This window comes from Tyto alba, unplaced genomic scaffold (assembly GCF_018691265.1).
Source record: "Tyto alba isolate M040663 unplaced genomic scaffold, T.alba_DEE_v4.0 Super-Scaffold_13, whole genome shotgun sequence".
Classification (NCBI taxonomy): domain Eukaryota; kingdom Metazoa; phylum Chordata; class Aves; order Strigiformes; family Tytonidae; genus Tyto; species Tyto alba.
The window spans coordinates 45286619-45307618 of record NW_024881275.1 but is presented as its reverse complement, the minus strand read 5'-3'; the positions used below and the strand labels follow the sequence as shown (position 1 = coordinate 45307618).

The 21000-nt window shown below is 40.8% G+C and overlaps 1 protein-coding gene across 1 annotated transcript in view; it reads right to left on the bottom strand.

The window, feature by feature from the left end:
• Positions 1 to 21000, bottom strand: part of NRG1 (neuregulin 1) — a 419616-nt gene that overhangs the window by 348766 nt on the left and 49850 nt on the right. The window lies entirely within an intron of this gene.

The following is a 21000-nucleotide window of genomic DNA, read 5'->3' as shown; positions in this document are numbered from 1 at the left end:
GTTACACTTCCAGCTTTTATAATAACAAAAATATCTCTTCAGAGCTGTATTTTGACCTGGAACAATGGAGTAATCAAACTCTATTCACTACCACATTGTTGATGCATGTATATTAATTTATGTAGCAAGGAAACAACACTGGAATTACTACTGTAAAATGGATCATAGGTTGCCAGATGTAATTCTGATTTTTTTTTTTTCAGTATTGTACCCCATGGCCACCCATACATTGCAGTGATTTACAGAATTCATGCTTTCAAGCCAGAAATATCAACCTAATTGTTCTTGTCAGGTCAGAAAATTCCACCTGAAAATATGGTCAGTCTCAACAGTTTGTTCTCCGAAGCAGGCTAGCCTGGCAGGGAGTATCACTCTGCTGCTCTCGAAGGGCAAAATGCTAAGTGTAGAACAGGCGTAGTCTACTGAGAATATTCCCATAATTCACAGCAATTTATATGTGGGAAGTATAAGGTAGCACTCAGAAAATTATGACCCATATTCCACCCAAGCAGCAAGATAGTGAAAAATCCAGTTATGCAAAAGCCTCATCTTAAGCCCAAGCACTTATTATTTTAGATAGAACAGTTCTTAGAATTCTTTCTAATTTACCTATTCTGAAATTTCATATTAAGTAGCTGAGCATGAAGTCTGACTTGATGTCAAAAGAGGTATGGATTTTTATTACAGTATTAAATATTTCAAATTTTAAGCAATTTCTTTTCAGTCTCACTTGAAATACTCTTACTTTCCTTTACCCCTGTATTTTTGGGATTTATTCAATTCATTCATTTTGCATATTACAGCTACATACACGACATCTTCCATCCCGATTAACCACAACTTGCATGCCAATTTACAGACACAGAATATAACTGTCTTCTAAATTTTTCAGTTTTTCAGGAATTTTTGATCAGCGGTCAGTAGCTGATGCAATAATGCACATGTATTTGAGGGTCCTTTTCCTTAGTCCTTCAGACATTAGGCAGTGAGATACAGAGCTTTTAGGGATCAGGAAGCTTTGGTGGTTGGGTAAGGAGTAAGAGCGCCGTGGCAAGCAACAAAGAATTGCATGACCAGTTAAAATCTTTCTGAGGTAGAGCAAATTCCCAGGGAAGAGAAGCTTGCTTGAAAAGGCACGTAGATGTTTAGGCTGAGATTATGAAAGTAAGGTTTTTCTGTGATTGCTTCTGCCCAGGGACAAGTGCATATAGCGTAAATGAACAAGCTGTACACACCAAAATGACCACAGCCTTCCCTTGACATCTCTTTTCCAGCAGGAAGCCAATTTACTCCTCTATCTCCAGTATCCCCTGGTGCACAGCAGCTTCTTCGGGGAGGCATTTATGATTTTGTCTAATGATTCTGCATCTTTGTTATGAAACATATTTAAACTTGCACCTGTCAAAATCCTAGTGTAGACAGGACAATCGTTATGTATTACAGATCTTCATATTGGAGACAAATGAGTATTTACTCTGACAAGCTACCGTATCATAAAATCACTTGCTTTCTCCACACACATTAAAGAAGTTTTTCTTAAAGTAGGTATGCTTTCATTATTGAGGATCCTAAGTAGGAGAGGGGAATTATTTTACAGGTAAAAGAAGTTTATGCAAAATCAGATTTGTAGCAAAACAGTTAACAAGTTTATTAGCAAAAAAAAAAATTATAGATATTTATATATACCTGTCACTTAGCCTTTTATAGAACCTGTGTTTAAAGGCAACAACTACTGCTCAAAGGCACGTGCTTCTTTAAAAATGCATAGGAACTAGAGATGAACTTTTATGATAGCATCAAGCTGGTCACTAAATGGTGCAGATTAACAACAGAGTGAGATGAGAGACATTCTTGGGCAATATGAGGTGCTGTATTTCTCAGTGTTGCATTTTCGTAAGTGTTCAATGTCTTCCTCTGTATAAAGACTATTTATCACTTCATCCATGGTTAAGATTAAAGGGCTGGAAACAGTGTTGTTTCTTTGAGTAGCCCAAATGCCTCATTCACTGGGCAAGTTGTTTAACTTCTGGTCCATCTGGAAAGGTGTAATAACAACACAGATAACACCCACTTTTCTCCAGCATTGCAGCAGTCTTAGTCATATGACAACTGAGAGATTGATCTTGATTTCAGTGCATTTTTATTAGTTACACAGAAAGGTAATACCACGTGCTCTCACCTGTTCTGTGCTATTCTTGAATAGCAGTTGAATGAACCTGACATCATCCTCCACAGATGCCCCACAATGAGGAAGTTTCACTCACACACAAAAATCTCTTGTGACTTCAGACTTGCTTTGCAAGGAGCCTACAGGGATATTACCTCAAAGCATCTTAGATACAATGTGGTTTAGGAGAAGTAATATGAAATGGTAATTCTCTATTGTCAAAAAATTACATAGAGGTGGTATGTGAAACTAAAGCAAATCTAGAAACTGCAAGTGACAAAACCAGAGTTTGTCTAAGAAACAAGGCTATCGTCAATTGAGTAAGAATCTGAAGTTTATTTTCATGGTGCAATATAACTTCTGATAGCATTTGCCCTATGGAAAACTTTAATAGTGTGAACAAATATGAAACAGCATGAATATAAGCTTCATATCCCTTACAGAAGTCTTTTTCAATTAGGTCATTCCTATGAATTTCAGTTGACAGTCATGCTAAGGATCTCTCAGACAACAGTGAATACTTAAACTTGAGACTTTCAAAGCAGCAGGAAAGCAATATTACAAATGCCTGTAATTTTACTGAGAATTTCTTCATGTTATCTACAGGTTCTGAAGGTGTGTATGTAGATGAGAAGCTCAGTTTTCATGAAGAAATAAAGCAAGTTTCTAGACTTCCGAGCTATGTAGGAAGGGTGAAAGACACAGAAGAGCTGCAAACCAAAAGCTCTGGAAGTAGAGAGAAAACTGATAAACAGTGCTGTGTGTTTTAAGGTATCTGGTGATTTGCGGGGCTCTGAGATGTTCTGGCAAGACTGACAGTGAAAAGGGACTTTGAATGTGTCACTGTGTGAGTTAAGAATCAACAGAGAAGAAATCCACAAGCTGGCTTAGATTCTCAGACCTCTGAAAGTCTTCTGGAGACATAAAAACCACAGTGAAAATCAGTTGGCATGAAGCCTAACATACTTTTGGAGGGGAAAAAATTACAGTAAAAAATTATAATAACGTGCTCTTGCTGGAACCTAAAACCACAAGGCTTGTGGTCCCAAATGCTGCTGATTTCATCCTGTGTGTTAGCTTGTTTACTTTGCAATCAAAAGAAAATTCACAAATAAAAAAATCCTATTTAAGGAATTGGCAACATCATAATCCCAATAAAAACTCAACTGGGGACTGTTTGGCTTGTCTTATAACATATCCACTGAGAAATATATAGCTTAGAAACACACAGTTGCCTGAGCTGAGCACAATGAGAATGCTGCTAGGGGTTTTGTAGAGGCACACCTAGGTTAGCCACAAGGCTCCAGGTCATCTTCTCCTTCTTGAGCCTGTCTCCAGGCTACTGTGCTTCACCTTATCACCAATTTCATTTTCTCATTCAGCCAGCTGCTTGAAATAAAGCTTCTCAGCCATTGGCTTCTCTATCATTCCTCATACCTGCCTCGGTCACTGTTTCTGGACAACCAACACATATTTTTAGGACAGTATACAAAACTGTGAAAGGAGACCAAGAGCTCCCTCACAGGGAAAGCAAGTCAAATGGCAGGGAAGTCAGATGGGTAAACTATTCTTCTGGGGTGGAGAACATAATGCACTTATTTACTCAGGCCCAATACCACCCCTCAAGGTAAATTTACTGCTCTAAGATGGGACTTGTGTCACTCTAAATTACTTTGGTAGCTTGACAGCAAGTAAGAATTTCAGGTTTCAGTTCAAGAAGTTTCTTGGCCTTGTAAGTGTATAGCTTTAAACACGGAGTATACTCAAAAGACTCAAACCAGGAACCAAATACAAAAGGACTCAAAATTTACACCTAAGTGCATCAGTGCACTTAGTGCTATTGCACAGTCCTCTAGTCTAGACAACCTCCATACATTTGGAATATTCTAATTCATTGATTTAATTACCTCAGATCACAGTGAAGACTTTTGCCAAAACACAACCTACTTCACAAAGAACTTGGTTTGTTTTTTTTCTAGAGTACATTAAAGTTTCCTCTTTTTTCTACCCACCACCTATTATACAAGTCATGGATCAAATTTTTAGTGCAATTTTAGAAATGTGGGACAAAATCCATTGTGGAGGAGCATGCAGGAAGATTATCTATTTGTACTTTCTCTCTAATGGTCACAAAGCTCGCAGTCTGACCTAATATATGTCTTTCATAAATAAATGATGCCCACATTAAGTACCTGACATGGCTGGCTTGTGCTTCTACCCATTTAGGAAACACTGGCACAGGCTCCTGTAGAAGGCAATCCAGGGCACCAATCTCTACCCTTGCTGATTACAGTAGGTGCCTGCAAATCCATCTAATTTAGCACTCAAGACTATTCCAGTTCAAAAACATGCATGCTCTTAAAAATAGCTGGTGTGGTCAGCCCATGAGTGCATGAAGCCCTGTATTCCCCAGTAGGTGCTAGAAGCATAACCAGCATCACTGCTTCCCCATGCTCTTGTTTCCACATCCTGCTTCTTAAGTACATGCTGAAAACCCACCCGTGCAGAGACAGTTTTATTCTTTATGTGAACAGTACATAGCGCAGTGAGGAGCTGGAGAGTGATGCAAGATTCCAGGTACAAAATATATCACAAGCTCAGCGATAACCCACAAAGGTGATCAGAAGATAGGAATTAATTATTAAAAGGAAATTAAAACAAAGTGGATAAGAAAGTTTCAGACATTTATGCACTGATTTTCTTGTTTGAATACATGTAAAATCATTGAAAATTAAAGACGAGCAAACCAACATTAACTCTGCAGTTGATGCCAGTTCTGACAGCATTAGCAGCAGGAGCCCTGATGTCCACCACGGAGTAAGGAGGCTGCTGGAGGAAGACGAAACTGTGCAGCCAGGTAGCTTTTCTCACCGCACGAGCAGGACAACCAGAATTAGTATGAGCTAGTGGTACCAGAGCTCGTTCTGAGACGAGACCAGGCTCAGAAGTGCTGCCTGGACCACGAAAGACGGTGTCAGATGCATGTTGTGGCGGAGAACTCACCAACCTTCTCCTTCTCCTTCGTTTCGTTACTCCCTCAAGTCCTCGGCATAGCTGTCCACAGCCCTGCCGAACTGACGTGCTGATGCTTTCAGATACCGTGACCACCCCAAAACGCCTGGAGGGATACCGCTGTGCCACCAGGGGTCAGGTGGAACACGGCACAACCAAGCAACGCCCCGGGCCTGGGTCGGAAAACCCCGCCGTGCAACCTGCGGACAGAGGAGCTGCCAGAAACTTGTCCACAGGGTGTGGAAACGGCCCAACCGGAGGGGAGTCCGGGGGTAACCCGGCCAGCCTGAGTGGGGTTTCACGTTCACAGCACAACGGCGACTGAAGAGGTTGTGCCGGCTCGTCACCAGCCTGTCTATGCTGCTGTTGCCATCTGCTGGCTAATTCATTACCTGGCCATGGCTAGTGGGAACAGCCTGCAGGGCAAGCGCACACCTTACTTCCTTCGTGCTGTGGGAACGCTGGCAGGCTTGGAATCCGTACGAGAGCTGCCTGTGGGGAACAACCAGCAAGAGACCAATGTATGCATATACCTACTCCCTTCCTAGCTCTGCTCCGTCTACCCTAGTAGAAGCGCTGGGAAATGAAGCTTTGGAGGGATTATCTTTTTCACCCCATCACAAGTGGCCATGGAATGTTCCTTCCTTACATACTCAGCATAGACCCACTCGTGGGACACAACTCACCGTAAGTGGAGCTATCCCATGTTGGAAAACGGTGCTGCTTCTGCAAAGTGAATCCGTTCTGGTGCCTGGTGTTGCTGCTGGAGCAGCGTGCAGCTCCGGCGATGCGCTCCTGGTGAGCGCTGCAGGGAGCACAGTGCGGGTGGCTGGATCCTGTGGTGATCCCACAGCAGGCTGGGGGGGGGGGGGGGGCGGGACTGGGGGGGAGCAGGGGACTCCTCACTTGTCTCATTGATGTCCAGCACCTGGTCACTTCAAGGAGCTCTGAACTCGAGTGTTTACTGTGGACTGAGAGAAATCTACAGTACAAGCTAGCAGCACTGTGGCCTGCAGTCAGCACACCAGCTCTCCCAGAACAGTAGGGAGCCAAAGGAAAAGCGAACTTACACAGTAACCAAGTCAGCATGCACGTTTAAGTGCATCTACCTAAACAATGTAAAATCTAAATTACCAGGCAACGAAGCACCTCAACAGTGTGACAGAAGCTAAGAAAAGTCTAAACCTTCTGTTCTTAAGATTCCAGGGTCATGAATCACTTACATTTGCCAGTCAGTTGTACCAAATAAAATTTTAAGATGTGGTCTTGAAAAACAACTGAGGAGTCCCTGAAGAGTTGTACTACTGAGACATTTTTAAAAATGGGAGTCAACTGCTTTTGAGTATGTTCTACCCTAAATTCCATATTGTAGCAATAACAGTGCTGATGTGGTGATCTAAGAATCTACAGAAAGCATTAGATGCTCTGATCTAAGCAGATGATACTGCTTAGTTTGTTTGGTTTCTCACCTCGCTCCCTTGACCCTCTTCATGCTGTGTGATCTCTTTTGCAGACAGATAATCTGATATCTGAGACAAATTGTCTTTCCACAACGTTGCAGAAGGGTTGTCACAGCTGTGATGGCCTCAGCTAGTACAACCATTTGTTCCAAAGACAATACTACCTCTTCCTGCAACTCTGATCTCACTTTTACCCACTGATCCCTTTTTAGGAACCCAGCCTGAGCTCTCCAGTAGTGCTGGTGCTGCCCTGACTGAGCCCCATAAACTTTCCACATGAAAATTAAACTCTAGTCACATATCTTAGCTCCAAATATCTTTGGACCTGGTTGCTCAAGATAATGGCCAGTCCCTTACTGTGAACTACAAGATATACCACCTGCTAGACTTAAACTAAAAATGCCTTGATTAAAGAAATGCTAGCAAAATCCTGGTAATTAATGAATAATAACATAATCCAAATTTGCATTGTCTGCAGTTCACTAACTGTGGCCTTCTGTCTATTTTTTTAATTAAGATGTTAGTTATATTCTATTACAAGTCCCTTATTCTTTCATACCAGATCCCTGTACAAACTTAAGTGTATTTTAATAATTCCTGAGACACCAAGTTGGTGCAAGTTATTTTTTCTCAGTCATTTTCCTTCCCACAACCTCCCTTCTCACTTTAGTCCATGAACTTTGGCTGAAGGATTTGTGCACATGGAGAGAAAATCAAGATGCAGTGGGAATAATAAGGAAGAAAGGGAGAAAGAGGGAGCAGAGCTGGTTCTGAGACAGACTTCTGTCATGACCTCAGGACTGCTCCTACTTCCCTTCACACTTGTCATACCTAACATAAACACATCTGAACTGGACTGTCTCTTACAAAACATTTGTAGATCTTCATGTCCAGTGGAATTCTGACTGACAGGAATCTCAGTACATGAGTTTCTGTATCAGGCAAACCATACAATTATTTGTACTGCTATGTCTTGTGATATGATAGGGCATCAGGCAGTTCTTCAGTGCATGTCAACGTTACCACATTTCATGCTGAGTAATAAGGACTCCAAACATTGCCAACAGATGGTTGTAAATAGATAAACCAAGGTTTTGCAAAACTTCCACTAATTTTGACATTATTGTGTGTCAGACATGATGCTCAATTAATATGAATCAAAATCAATGGTAATAAGCCACTTTACTATAGAAAATAACCAAACACTCTTGCAATTGTATTTTATTTGGTCATATCTGGTGACTCTCAACATCTCTCCAACAAATGTAAAGTTTTACAAATGGCCAAAAAGAACATTCTCTTCTGACACAAAGTGACCTGCCCTGCAAGTGTACTTTTAGCAGCTAATTTCACAGAATAGTCAATGGAGCAGAAAGAATCTACACCTCTAGAAATTAATATATTGAGTGCTTATATTGCAAGGTTCCAAGAATCACCTTCATGCCTCGTGATCCGATGTATGCAAAGGTGAAATATCTGTTGGCTGCTAGACCACTGAGTGGAACTGCTCAGGACAGAGCTATCCATCACAGACGGTGCTTTTTTTAATTTTGCTTACAGTCACAGGTGAAATTAACAGCAAAGCAAAGGACATCAAGTACTTTAAAGGCACTGCTACTGCTGTAAACTGAGGCCCAGTTAGAGATCTTGCAACAGTTAGGTTTTATTTGCTGCTCAAAAAGCCACTCAATGAAGATGCTCCTTATCCTTTTGGGGAAAAGAAGGTATTGCTGTGTATTTCTTCATTCATTTGATCTTGAGCTATTTATGAAGTGATGTCCTATTCTAGATAATACCACATATCTGAAAAGTTCAAAGGCATGGTTTAAATACCGATTTCAACTTCAGGAAATACCCCATTTCTTTCCCAAATGGGATTTTAGAAAATATGAAGAGACAATGTGATGTTGGCTTGCATGTACAAAGATCTGCTAAAACATTTCTGTGCTGGACAATGAAAAATGATCATACACATTTGCTTTCATACAACATCAGAGGACTACAGATATACCTTAGCTTTTAGGTGTATTGAGTCCCTGATTTGTAGCAGATTTTAAAACCACATTGGTCACTGCATCTAAATTTGGCTCCAGGGTAAGCTCTCAGTCATGCTCAGTTCTAAAAGATTTGGGAAAAGAAGATGACAAAATCGAGCAGCCAGACACCAATTTGTTCCTCTAAAAAAGGCTGGTCAGTCATATTATTCAGTAACAGAGAACTTAGGAATGCCACAACAAGAAGAAAAGGCTCGGGCCCTCTGCATTTTTAGGCATTAATAATGCAGTCAGAAGAGCAAAGACATGCTGGAGTGTTCCCAAAGAAAAGCAATGAAGCTGGTGAAGGGTCTGGAGAACAAGTCTTATGAGGAGAGTCTGAGGGAACTGGGATTGTTTGTTCTGGGGAAAAAGAGGGTCAGGGAGACCTTATCCCTTTCTGCAACTACCTCAAAGAACGTTGTAGCAAGGTGAGTGTCGATCTCTTCTCCCAAGCAACAAGTGATAAGACAAGAGGAAATGGCCTCAAGTTGTACCAGGGGAGGTTTAGGTCAGATATTAGGAAAAAAATTCTTCACCAAAAGGGTTATCAAGCGTTGGAACAGGCTGCCCAGGGAAGTGGTTGAATCACCATCCCTGGAGGTATTTAAAAGATGTGGTGCTTAGGGACATGTTTTAGTGGTGGATGTGGTAGCAGTAGGTTTACCGTTGGACTCAATGTCCTTAAAGGTCTCTTTGAGCCTAAATGATTCTGTGATCCTATTATTCTATGAAATTAGGCTGTTGTTTTTGAGGAAGTTGTGAACAGATACATGAGTCTCTGCTCTATAATTCATTGACAGTAGGTACAGAGACCTATTGATTTCACAAGACAATGGGAAGGAAAGAATATGAGATACACATCTGAGTAAAAACAGAAATTATAGGCAAAAGATTCATGAGCTTCAGTGGAGAATATAATGGAGAGAAGAGTTGTCCTCAGTCCTGGCTCTCAACAGGAAGGAGACACGGTTTTCTAGGGCAGAAAATGACTCCTCAGTTGAGCTGGCCTTCCTGTGGGACCTTAAACTCTCATAGCAAGAATCAGATCATCTCCTGAGAGAACTGCAGGTCATTCTACTGTCTATGACCTTCATCATGCTGTGAACAAAACTCCACCGACATCAAATATCTTTCTATTATATATAGTATTTAAAGTCAGGATAACTTTCTATTCTTTCATCTGAGGATGAACTAAATCTATATGTGCACAGCCCTGTTTATGATGATATTTATTCCTGAAGACAGTGGAAAAATGACACTTAGTATAGTTCTAAATCCATAATAGAGCCCAAGGAAAAAAGAAACCAAATCTGCCGCTGTTGTCTACTCAGTGTTATTGAGGTAAACTGATGACTCCCACACAGTAATACAAGTCACTGGTGCAGTCAGCTTATCAGTAATTAGCCTTGCACAGACATAAATAAAAGGAAAATTAGTTCCTGAGCTTTAAAGCTTCTGTGGTGCTTCCTCAGAGGCAAATTATAGCATCATTTTGCAAGGACATGTGTGATTTACAGAGATATCATGTTAGTTTGGCAGGACTTGTTAGTGAAATTTCAACAAATGCCCCTCACAGACTTTTCCATTTATGGAGGATATGGCTTAGCTGACACTTGGATTATTCCAACAAGTCTTCTTGGATTGAGATAAATTGTGTTTTAGGGCCCAGATTTAAGGTTGTTCAGATTCTCCATCAAACTCACCTTACCACCCTCCAATCCATTTGACTTCTGTTTATGCAGGGAACAGCAGCATGGTGCTAAGAGCTGCCTGGGTGACTGCAGTGGGCCGGGTGATTCTGTCTAACATTTTACATGGGCACTGTGGTGTCAAGCAGCAACGTCCAGTGTTATCAAGCTGTATCTGCTAACCAAGTCATGTATGGTCCTTCCGAGGACTCCCTGTCTCTGCTCATTGACACTTGCCAAGTATTCACCTCTCCAGAAGGCTGTTCTGCACACTGTAAAATCCTTGAGACCTACATAGCCAATTACTAATCTGATCTCTGATCTATCTTATTTGATGCTGAAAGGCCATACTTTCCTTCTGCAACATTTTTCTGGGAGACACATGCCCCAAACTTTGGGAAATACTATTCAGAGTAGACACACTCTTCCCCTACCAGTAAGACAGCAGACAATTTTCTAGAGCTGAGCATTCGAATACTGCTCCATGGTCCTTCACTGGGCACCCCAAATGATTTTAAGAAATTTTTAAAATTGCTCACCTACAAACGACTATCTCAGCTCTGGGGCAGACTACAACTCAAGTCACCACTTCATGTATTCTGTCCAGAGAGGAGCTATAACTGCATGGTGAGGAAACCTCTCTGTTAAAATGAAACTGGATTCCAGAGATCACTTCATAAATGAGTAAATAAGACAATGGACCAAAGGCCAGGCTAAGAGTAAGGGGGGACAAGGGAGGACAAGGAAGTTAATTAGCTGTCAGTACGAAGTATCCAGTTTGAAAACAGAGGGACCCATATTTGAACCCTTACCTGTGGCTCCCAGGAGCCCCGTGCCAGTGGTGAAGGTACCACTATGTACAATACTGCCAGGAAGCTGAACTTCCTCTCTCCCTCTGCTGACTCAAAAGAAAAGATACTTTAGATAGGTGCACGCTGGTGTAATGCTCATGAGGAAGGTTATTTCAGTCACTGATACTTTGTACAGATCTGTGCCTACCATTACAAAGGAGATACTTGGGGCATAATGTAGGGCCAGCACATCCATCTTATCTGTTTCAGACATGAAGATTTCAGAGCTGTGGGACATTACCTCAGCAAAAGTCTCTCTGCTGTCCACTGGCTGATGAAACTATCACTGCTGGTAACTCCAAGTGAAAATGGCTCTTATAGCACATGAACAGATATAGGACACTGAGAGATATAAACAGCAATAAATTATCTCATTGCAAGAAGTAAAAGGGTTGTTGGTCTCTCAGATTAGAAATTACATCATTGCCCATTCAGCACAGCTGTGAATAGTAATATCAGAGAATCAGACCCCGCCTAACATCTGTTGCTTGGCCTTGCTTTGAAACATTCAGTAAAGAAAAGCTCCCAAAACATCCTATTTGTCTGTGCTATCACATGTCCAAATCAAAAGCAGCACCTGGTCTTCTATGATATTTCACCACTCTCTACAAATGCAAAGACCATGCATACATAGTCATCCCACAGTTGTTCACCTTGTAACTGACAAATATAAAAGCAAACTATTACTGGACAGGAAATTCTAATATGTTCTAAAAGCATATCATACATCTGCTTCCCACCCCATCTTAACTGTAGCTTAATATTAACACCTAATAGAGGAATACAGAATACAAAAACAGGTAATACAGATTGTGTTAAAAATCAACATAGTGGAAGAGACTTCTTACTTTCTGATGCATGGTCAATTTTCAGTTAGTGCTACTATGCTTCAGTACACCAAATCGTCACTTCTTTAAAAGGACATATTGGTACTCTTTTCAGCTGTATACTCAAGGCTTTCTGGTGCATTTCCACCCTTCACCTCCATCCACTTCATATAAAAATACACCAACAGCAGAGAAAAGATTACATGTTCAAATACTAAGAAGTCACTCATGTTCAATTATGGGTACCACATATAAGCACTGTCAACTGCACTGGCAAGTAAGTGTCTTCAATACTGTGACTTAAAATTGGCCATTGTAGAAACTCTCTCCAGACACAGTTTGTAATGTTTTTGAATCACTAGATGGCGATGTAACAAGCAGCTTTACAAGTACTGCTGATGCTTTGGGGACAGAAAATTACTTTTCTGTAAGGAATGATAGTTCATTCCAAGTGGAAGAAGTAGGAACTGGCACAGTGTTCAACAGATACTTGAATAAAGGCTTCATTTAAATTAAAAATGTCAGTGGAACACTTTGAGTTAAAAGACTTCTCCAAAACCTGCATAAAAAGATTATTTTTAATATAAGTTCTACTTTTTTAATGGTCCTATAAAGTGTCATTAGATATTGGAAGAAACGTTACCATTGTGACACAATGATTTCCTGAAGCAAACTATGACACAATGACCCTATTCACTTGTGTGTCTGTTCTTTGAAATAAGCATGCTTTAAAACTATTTTACCTTCAAAAATTCCCTCAGAAACAGGAGACAAAAACAAGGTGAAAATTTGAGGCACTTTTCTCTAAACCCAAAAATATACAACTTTTCCATCTGTCAGTATCACTGAAGTGATGCTTTATTGAAGTTAATGGCATAACTCGTGTGTACTCAATTGCACTGCCAGTAAAGAAGGGTTATATGTTGGCTCAAACAGCAAGTATTTGACACCTACAAATTATCTGTGGGAAATTATTTCCAACTATGGGAAAGAAGCTGTTGCAAGTCTAGGACTGAGAAAGAAAGGAGAAGAAATGTGAGTCTCATTACACATTGTAAGATCATACTTGAAACTTAAGACAGAGAAAATGCTGCAAGAGATTGAAGTCAAAAGGCAAATTTTAATTCCACATAACTGTTGATATCAGAGACAGCTCCAACCACTTCAGTGTCTGCAAGTTCTGGGAGTGAATACTGTGACTTTCCTCCTTTCCAAGTCTACTGTGGGCTTCTTTTCTAGGTCGTATAAGGCATGTGCATCAACTAGCTTAGACATAAATCTCTGCAGAGATTTGGCTTTGGGACACCACATCCCAAAGCAGCAGCTCCACAGTTGTGATATTCTGGAGCACAGAACAGCAGCAAAGGGCTCTTCAGGAAAGGTGGAAATGGGATCTCCCAGGGCCAGATAAAGGGATGGGGACACTTTGTCGTGGCAGCATCCACTACCACAACAAAGAGAAGGCATATGAGAAGGAAGGGCTGGTGCAGAAAGGATGAAATAAAATAAGTTAACAAACAAAGCAGTTGGCTTCAGAGAAGAATAATTTCCTGCGATGCAGTTTCTCTCTTGTTTGAAAGCTTGAACAAACATTTATTCTGAAGTATTTTTGAGTTTTGAAATAAATCCAAGTATACCACATATGATCTGGTTGGCAATGTCTGTAGACTCATGACCCACTCTTTCAATTCACACCATTCAAACAGAGCTTTGCCTTATGAAGATCATCTAGAAAACATGCACCAATAGAAAAAGTTTTCACTGCTTCTTTGATAGTGAATGTTTAAAGCTTTATCCAGGAAAAGAAGCTGCCAGCTTTTCGTTTTTCTCAGATGATCACTGGTAGAGTGTGAAAGAGTTCAAGACTCAGTGTTCAGCTCCGAGCTGCATTATGACAACTAGCCAGTTTTCAATGGTTAGTGCAGCTGAATTGGCAAGGTTTTCTTAAAAAGGCCTGAACAACAAAAAACCTTCCAGAATTCATCTGACTAATATGTTCCCTTAATCAGGGGGAACAGACAGAGAAATGCAGAATCTCCTAATGCACATAATATTTCATGCTTCACAGGTAAAAAGTTTGCAACCTAAGTTAGGTCAGTGGAGCAAACCTTAATCTTTTCCAGTACCTGAGGCTTTTGAAAGGCAAAGAAATTAAGGGCAACATCCTACCTGTCTGTCAGTTTCCATGGTTTTGATCTGACAACAGATAATAACAGGGTAAGACTCAGAAATTATTTATCAGTTAGTCTCACATATGATTTAGGATCACAGCATGCTCCTAGAGGTTATGTTGAAAGTTTGAGAATCACTTCCCACTGTAATATGGTTAATCAGATATAGATGATGCGAACACAAGTCTACCATTTTGGAGCTATGCAAAGTCAGAAAATGTCAGTAAGGGATGGTGCAGAGATGCAAGACACAGACTGCCTGCAGTGATGGTGTTTTCATATGCAGAATCTGCGCACCTCCTAAAACATTAGTACTCAAAAGCAGCTGACACCCTCTCTCCCCACTGATAGCTTGCACACAGTTAGACACAGAAGCAGGGCAGTGCTGGGGTAAAGAGGTGAAATGAGGTGAGGACAGAAACATGGGGCTTACTCCCTAGAGAGGTAAGTGTGCACATCCAAAAGCCAGATTGCTGCCAAATCACACTTTGACTTGTGTTTTTAAAAGATAACACATAGGCAGGTGCTTGAAAGTAGAGCAAAGATGATAAAAAGTGATCTAGCTGAAATTTTGTGAGTCCCGGTTCCTATAAACACCCCTCTAGCCATCCCCAGGCAGTCATATGTTCTCCATTACTTCAGGAGCTGTGCACCTCATAATTTTCTCTCTCATCAGTCTATGATATCAGAAGAATTGTTATCTTTGTTTTCACATTTTTCTGGGACGGAAAAGCTGAGATCCTTGAAGGGATTTAAATGCTGCTTCTCACATAAAGATTAGACAGGAAATATGATCAATGATAGTTCAAAACCTGAATAACACAGAAGATCTGAGACAGAGCCCACACATGTCCAGGGCATATACAAAGTCTGAAGCTGGACAAAAAAAAAAAAAAAAAAAAAACCACAAACATACCCAACAGTCTTTTGATTCTTCAGGTGTTGTTTAACAACCACACTCTGGGAGTGCTGAACTTGCCAGCACTGATTTCCACTAGCTCATCTTGCTTCTAGCCCAGGTTCCCAAGTTTTTTATGGCATCAGATGAAATTGGAGTCCAGTGTCTCAACACCTCTGTGGATGTGATTTTGTGACTTGCCAACCAGCCACTTTCTGTAGATGTCTTTTTATAAAATAGACACTGTTTTTATGATCTCAGAATACAGCTGGTGCCTCTCAGTTAAGTGTGGTTTCATTTTTAGTACAGTTAGATCTGCCTGTTGTTTTTCTATGTCAGAAACAATAATGGAAGACATGGCGCCTTTCCAGAAATCTGTAAAACCAACAGAGAAGGCAGGCATCTCCCAGAACTCTGTTCTGGAGAGCTCTCAAATTACTTAGGTAAATTAAGTATTGATCACTCTTCATGCAAACTTTTTTTCAGTCTGAATAGGTGGCTTGAACAGAGAATTAGGATTGCAGGTTTTCTCCTGAATTAATCAGATTGTTTAAATAACAGCTTACTGGAGAGAGAGAAATCAGGTCTCTACACAACATTGTGACTTCTGAGGCAGAAGGGAAATGGCAAGGGGAGGGAAATGGGAAATCAGCTGCATTGATTTAACATGTAGGGATTCAATTTTTGTGCAAGCAACTAAATATTGCTAAAGATCCAACAAACAAATTTTCTCTCTACCAGGTATGGATATTGATACACAGCTTTCATACCACATACAGTGATATTTCTTTCAGCTGCAACTGTAGTGAAACAAACCAAAAGGTTGAGATTTAGCTCAAATTAACAGAGAAAAATTCTGTTGTCAATTAGTTGCTCCTTAAATCACTATTCCAGACACACCAGGGCACTTTTCAGACCCAACTATAGAGGGAAAAAAGCCATTCTCTACATGGGAATCACTGTGGTTTTCTGCACACAATTCCATTTCTGTTCCTGTATAGGACTCACAGACAGCAAACGCATGGAGGGCACTACACATACAAGATTTGGCATGATGGAAGGAAAACCTAGAGGCTGGGCAATATTATGGTATGCCAGTGCCAGACTAACAGCTGAAATGAAAATTGTTAACAACTATAGGTCACATGCTACTCACCACAACTTTTATGTCTGGATTGTATCTTGCTAGTGCATTATCTGGGCCTGAATTCAGTCTTAACAGTCCCCGATAACCTCTGACAACTCACAGGTAGCCATTAACCTCACAACAACTTAGGCACATTAAAAAAGGAGACTATGTTCAGCTGTGCAGCTTCACACTCAAGTACCAAACAGCTGGAACTGATGTGGCACAAGCATAAGTCTTTGTTAGGTTTAGGTGACCTGGTTCCCCTACAGGCAATGCAAGTAGGAAAGGGTTGCACACAAAGGGAGAGGATGACTAAACTTCCTTTTCTACCCTCTTTTTTTTCTTTTTTTAATAGCATTTAGACTTCATCTAGGTCCTCAGAGTTGGACCTTAACAAGCCTTAGAAAACACAGCAAAACTGAATACTGCTTTTCAGTGAGAGCCTTCACCTGTGTGCCACAGGACTGGTATTTCTAGTACTCTTGATCACCTTTATTTGTCCTAGCTGCTTAAACAAACTTACCGAGAGATCATATATCAAAATGAACACACTTTTCACTTTCCTACCTTTTTAACAGACTCCTGCTGTTTCTGTAGTTCAGCGGAATGACGCAAAGCCCTTCAAGACACACATTGTGATTATGGACTGACAGTCATCTACCAAAGCTGGCCAAAACTAATTTGTGAGAAAAGTGATAGTTTCTCTGTCAGCTTGTACAGCAAGTACAAGTCATCCAAAAGGCTGGGAGTTAGTTGACAAATCTAATTAAAATGTGCTGCGTGCATCACCAGGCAGTATGATTCACTAACATTTATTCAAAGCCATTCCTCCGGCAAATGACAAAAAAGTACATGATTGCAGTGCATTCGCCTGCCAGTGCTCTCCAATTGGCTCTTCAAAGTATTTGTAGTGCCAAGGAGACAATGTTATTACTAGACCACTGATGATAATCTGTTAGCAGGCAAACTAGCCAATTAGAGTTTTTTCCTGGGTCTAACCTCCAGTGTGATTTTCCAAAGCCTTTCATGCTTCTGAGTTTAGCTGCTTTTTCCTAGTTATCTCCTACAACCAGAGAGGGACTAATCAGTGCTTTAAAAAAATAGAGTTCATTAAAGCTGGCTAAAGTTAAGAACCTTTGTTCATTAATTGCTTTGAAATTGTCTATATGGATTTTCAAGGTGTCTGGATGCACATGGTGATTTTTTCTGTATTATGTTGCTTGTCCTTTTTAAACAGTGGTTTAGTTTACACAGATTATAAACACAGCAATCAAATGTACAATTTGAAATGTAGGAAATTGCATGAATCACATGGCTTTTTTTCTCTAACCATGATAGGATGATTTATGTCACCAAGCAACTGAAGAAATGGAAATTTTATAATCAAGGGATGATTCATGAAACCAGCTTTTCATGAATCTTCAAGCTCACAGTCCTCTCTTTTTCCAATTAGCTTATCTCAGTGTGGCTAGAATATACCAACACGGGTAAAAAAATAAAAATTAAAAAGCATGGGAGATTACCTGCACAGCTGAATCCAATTTATTTTTTTAATTTCAGCATTTCAATTTCCTACATTTTCCATTATATTTTTGGATCTCAAAGTTTAGTGTAAAAAAATTGAAGGCAGATGACTAAGGCTACACACATTAACACTTCAAAAATAACTTCTGCTATTTCAGTTTTGTCTTTTCATTATACTTAGTTCTAGCTGTAAGAAACATTACATGTATTTTTTATTTTATTCAGAAAGTAAAACTTTTCTTTCTTTGATAAGCAATTCCACTAACATCCCTGTAATGGTAAATTCAAAGTTTCAGCATGTTGCATTCTGGGAGCAATGCCTGCGACAGACTGGAGAATCTAGGATTGCTTTCAGTATCTCTTCATTCCCATATGGAGGTACTTCAAGACAGAAGAAGAGGCATGCAATTTATAGTCACAGTATAGGCTCAATCCCCCCCTACTGAAGTGACACTCAGAACTTGGTCACTGAAGGCAGCACATGCACCACCCACTCCTCTGCTGTGTTGCTGTTTCCTGGTTTTATCCAGACATCTGTCAGTGATTACTGTAACCACAACGACTGTAATGAGCTAGATATAATTTCTATTTAAAAGGCACTAAATACACATAGATTTTTGGTTCAGATTACATGTACAGGCTTACTGGGTGAAAAATACCTGTCATCAGTCCAAGTTTGTGAGAAGAGCTGTTGAGTGCCTCCTCCCAGCAGTGCTGCAGACTGGACTGTCTAAGCAATGAGCACAGCATTTCTCCCAAGTAGGACACAAACAGGATGCAGCAGCCTCCATCATCGTGCATACCCTATCTCCCACCATGCCACAGCTTGCTTGTGAAGGATGTGCCTAGGAAACCTGTGGGACTCAGCCATCGTCTATCACATGCCAAAAGTATTCCTGTGAAATGCTGGCAGTATTTTCAAGAGGCTTTATTTCATAGCTGGTCCCAGAGGGAGGGAAAAGTGGCTAGCCTGCTCTCTGATCAGAGCATGAGCAGGACCACAGTGATTCAAAACTGCCCCCAGGTCCCCAGGCAGACCCTGATATCTGCATCTGACAGATGCCTCTTGGCTATTGCCTGTGGCTTTTTAGCTTGGTTGTGCAGGGCTTTACTTTCCAGCTACACATCTGCGCTCCCATCAACACCTGCAAGAAAGGGCACCAACAAGGAGGGTTCAGTGTGACTTTCTCTCCTGACCCTAAGTGTGTCAGAAAACAGCATGGAGTAAGGTGTACACTTTGAAACCCTTTTTTTTTTTTTTTTTTTTTATAATCATGGTTCCTACTGGCAGGTACTGACAGAGCACATCAATTGTACGGTGCTTGCACAGCCTGCTTCTGCCCTCAGCAACGGGCTGCTGGGGCAGTGGGTCAGAGACTGATACACTGCTCCAACTCAAGCCACTGAAGAGGCAATGCAAACCACATCCTTGTTCTCACAAAGACTGAACAGCATATGTTTGAGAGGATGGATTTTTTTGTTCACCCAGGTTTTCTGCACAGAATTTATCCTCCTAGAGTTGTACTTTTCCTCATAGTAATAGCTCTTTGAAGCCAGACTATTTGCTCTGCTAAACCATGAAGCTTTGCCTATCTGCAGCAGATTTATCAGATACTGCTACTATTATAATGCATTTTAATTTCTTTCGCTGAAATTATAGGGAGAACAGCACTCTTGGGACAAGCTATCCAAGCTGCTACATGAGTCACCCCCAGCAGAGAAACAGAGTATTTGTAGCTTCAATATCACTTTCTTCAGAAAAAAAATCAGCTTTGCTGGTCCACAGACAAAACTTTTTGGTGCCTGCCTTAGATGTGCAATTAACTACACAGCTGCTATGTTGTGCTAATTTTTCTATCACCAATAATGGCTTAGGTTAAGAGGAAACCCTTCTGAGAGAAGATGTGGAGTCCTTGAAAAACATGGGAAGAATAGTACATTCTGAGAATATAAACACATGATCTGAACTTCAAAACACTCATAAAAAATTAGTAACTGTCAGCTAGCAGGACAATCCCTCCTTAATGATTCCACTGCTTCTTCTGGGAGAAACAAGCATAATATAATAATAAACTCCCTTTACAATCCTTAAAGTTTGGCAAAGGTAGTGCTCTTAGCAGGAGATTTAAGTGCCACTGGAGAACTGTGTATAAAAAGCACCTCCTGTCACATACTTTTCAATATGAAGAAGACCTGACCTCATCCCTGTTGAAGTCACAGCAGACAGCTTTCTCACGGTATTTCTTATTCAGCTCCCCTGCCACCAGACCTCTGCACTCCACCTGGGTCTCTCAGCCCAGGGCAGACAGCAGGTCCAGCTCCAGGGACCAGATGGTTACAATACCTAAGAGCAACCAAGGTCAAAGTGCCTTTCACTTCCTGTTCTCAGTGCCAGGGAAGTGAGGATTTGGTTCAAAGTCCACAGAGAGTAATGGGAAATGTTTCATTGAATCAGTCAAGTTATTTATTCTGTGGATTAAAGACCTAAATGGTGACATTTTAATTCCAACTTCCCATGAACAAAGCAAAAGCAATGCTGCCAGAACAACGGGGTAAGGATCAGGGATGAAGAGAAGCAACCTAAACAGTGTATGCAAGGGTTTTGCAAATATGCCTTTCCAGACACCTGGGGAACCTGGATTTGATTATCATTTTACCAATCCAGTATTCCTGTGTGCATGATGTGCACACTGCATGAAGTTTTCTGAAATATCAGGCATAAATCTAGCTCAGATCCCACCACCAGCAACATTAGGAAACAGACTCAGGCCAGCCCTGTTTCCATAGAAAATGTTACTCCTAGATGGTCCTTTGAAACAGGATTTTTTCAGAAAATTATGCAGATTGATCCTTTGCAAGTAGATTCAATCATGTGTAAATACAAAAAGGCACGCAAGCTACAAGCTGTGGCCAACAACCAGCAGGTACATCCTGTTTGCACCTTTCCCTAACCAGTAACATGTGGCTGTAACACGATGAGAGCTCAGCTTGATTCTGTCCTGGGATAACTGATAGGAAGTCCCATCTCTGAACTAGGAAACTTGTTTTTGCCTGTTTTGATTATCCAGAATCATCAGTGTCTTTCAGAGAAGAAAATAACCACTCTTCCTGCCTCTCACACATTCTCATAGCTTAACAAATTTGATCTGGTTTGACCAGACCCCAGGGAATTAGTCTGCTGGTTGTAATTACACAATGTCAAAGAATCCAGTGAGGATACATCAGGTCCCACAGGCA